At 37.9% G+C, this 2358-nt stretch overlaps 1 protein-coding gene across 5 annotated transcripts in view; it reads left to right on the top strand.

The window, feature by feature from the left end:
* The first annotated feature begins 201 nt into the window (after positions 1–201).
* Positions 202–2358, top strand: part of sptan1 (spectrin alpha, non-erythrocytic 1) — a 39850-nt gene continuing 37693 nt past the window's right edge. For all 5 annotated transcript variants that reach the window (XM_014027573.1, XM_014027572.1, XM_014027570.1 and 2 more), the window contains exon 1: positions 202–285. The gene's annotated coding sequence lies outside the window, so the exon portion shown is untranslated. The remainder of the gene's footprint in view (positions 286–2358) is intronic.

Here is a 2358-nt window from a genome sequence, read left to right as displayed (position 1 = left end):
GTGTGTGTGTGTGTGTGTGTGTGTGTGTGTGTGTGTGTGTGTGTGTGTGTGTGTTTTTCACGTGATGATGCAGAACTGACTTCGGCTCTTTCCGGTAAGATTCGGACAGTCTTGCCGCTATCGTGTTTTTCCGGCAGCCATCGGCTCTCTCCGTACAGCTGCAGGATGACGTCACGTTGAGGAGAAGACTCCTCCCACAGAGCGCCCCGCCCTTCAAACAACCGTCAGGGTCGATTCGTCAGGTTAGCCTTCGCTCCGTTAGCTTTTCTGAAAAAACCCGTCGAGGTAAGAAAACGGATTTATATTTTCTGTGAAAGTTTAAACATGCATGTTAGGACAGAGGCAGAGCGGTATATAAGCTGTATTTTCATCTGTTTTGTTTAATAATTTATATTAGCTTTCGTGTTTTTCAGCTCCACTCGTTAGCTCGACAGCTAACAACATCAGTGATGTGAAATAAAGACCAAATATATTCGGTTTATCTTGTTAACATGTTAAAGTCAGGTAATCATCTGTRGAATAATGTATGTGTCAGAGCTCATTCTTATCTTTAAGGCGGKTTAAATAAACCGGGTTTGGTGATGTGCAGCAGCTTAACCCGGGTTATTTTCTGTAAAACAGGACTTGGAGCTGTTGTGTTAAAAATAGCACGGTTAGGTCTGGTTTGTCCTTTGTGTCTCATAAAAATGATCTGGCTCAGGGGGAGCCGCCCAGTTCGGTCCAAACTCCATCCGGGCCTCTGCTTGACCCGGTTCGATTCAAACCCGAACCGAACTGAGAGATTAAACCTCTGCAGATGAAACAGATGTTTGGACCGGGTCAGAAAAATACTGAGTTTAAAAAACAGCTGCAAATAATTTAAGCTTTTTTTCAACCTGAAAACAGCTGAAAACAGCTGAAAACAAGCTGAAAAACAGCTGAAAGAAGCCAAATAATAGAACAAAGCAGCAAAAAAGGACGTTTTATTTTGAAGGAGCTGAAGAGATGTGTGTGTTTCTGTGGGGAAATATTTGTACATTTAAATATTTAAAATATATCAAAGTTACAGAAAGGTAAAGTGGCAGCAGCTATCAGCTGAATGAGCCGAAGCTTCAACAGCTGAAATATCACAAAGCAGCAGAAATAAAAACAAACCTTTAGACTGAATATTTAATATAATCTTAAATATTCATGTTTGTTATAAATGATAAACCTGATTAATAAAGAATCCATCAGGCCTCAGTTAGTAAAACAGTTTTTATAAAGTAACAGTTTTTAATAAAGTAACAGTTTTTAATAAAGTAACAGTTTTAATAAAGTAACAGTTTTAATAAAGTAACCGTTTTTAATAAAGTAACAGTTTTAATAAAGTAACAGTTTTAATAAAGTAACAGTTTTAATAAATTAACAGTTTAATGAGGTTCTGACCTGAAACAGAAACATTAAGCTAACTGGGTCATTTCAGAACAAACTAATTATCTGTTTTATTTATAGAAAAACAGATTAATTTCAGTTTAAAGGCAGACAGCAGGTTTCTGATGATCTGACTGTTTGTTTGTTTGTTTGTTTGTTTGTTTGTTTGTTTGTTTGTTTTTGTTTATCTGCCGACATGTGATCAGTGATCAGTAACGACGTTAGGCTCGTTATCTCTGTGATAATCAGGTCCGTTCAGAGGGCAGGTCAGCTGGTTAGGTGCTGATGGAGCAGATAACAGGGCGGCCATTTTGAAGTGGACTTCTGTTAAAGGCTGTAAATATCTTACCTGTTGCAGGTGACTCTTGGTCATGAAGTTGTTTTAATCGACTCCAGTCAGAGATATTTTAGTTCTTACACTGATTTACTGCCAACAGTACTCTGAGATACTCAGAACTTTCTGCTGTGTTGGATCTCTGGATGCTACAGCTACCTGCTGCTGCTGTTTCTGTTTGTGAACAACTATGGAAATTCATGAAAATCATGTAAGCTGTAAATGTCTAAAAGTTCAAATCAAATTTTAAAGATTAAAGTATTTTTTTGTTTCAGTCGGGTTTCTCAAAAGAGGGTTCAGGACCCCGCTGCGGGTCGTCAGACATCAGGTCTATGGTCCTGAGGTGGTTTACAGAAATAAAATTAAAACCAACTGTCACTGTGTTTATATTGTAAATGGAAAATATTATAAAATGTTTAGAACAAAAACAGAGACTAAGTTTATAAAAACAGAGTTTATCTACAACAGGTAAGACATTTACAACTGTTTTCTCTGATGTTTGTGAAATGATCAGTTTTTAATGATTCCTTCAGTCCTGCTGCAGCATGTCCACCATTACTACAGCCAGACTGAAGGTGTGTGTGTGTGTGTGTGTGTGTGTGTGTGTGTGTGTGTGTGTGTGTGTGTGTGTG

This window comes from Austrofundulus limnaeus, unplaced genomic scaffold (genome assembly GCF_001266775.1).
Source record: "Austrofundulus limnaeus strain Quisiro unplaced genomic scaffold, Austrofundulus_limnaeus-1.0 Scaffold664, whole genome shotgun sequence".
NCBI lineage: Eukaryota > Metazoa > Chordata > Actinopteri > Cyprinodontiformes > Rivulidae > Austrofundulus > Austrofundulus limnaeus.
This window is presented reverse-complemented; position numbering and strand designations above follow the sequence as displayed.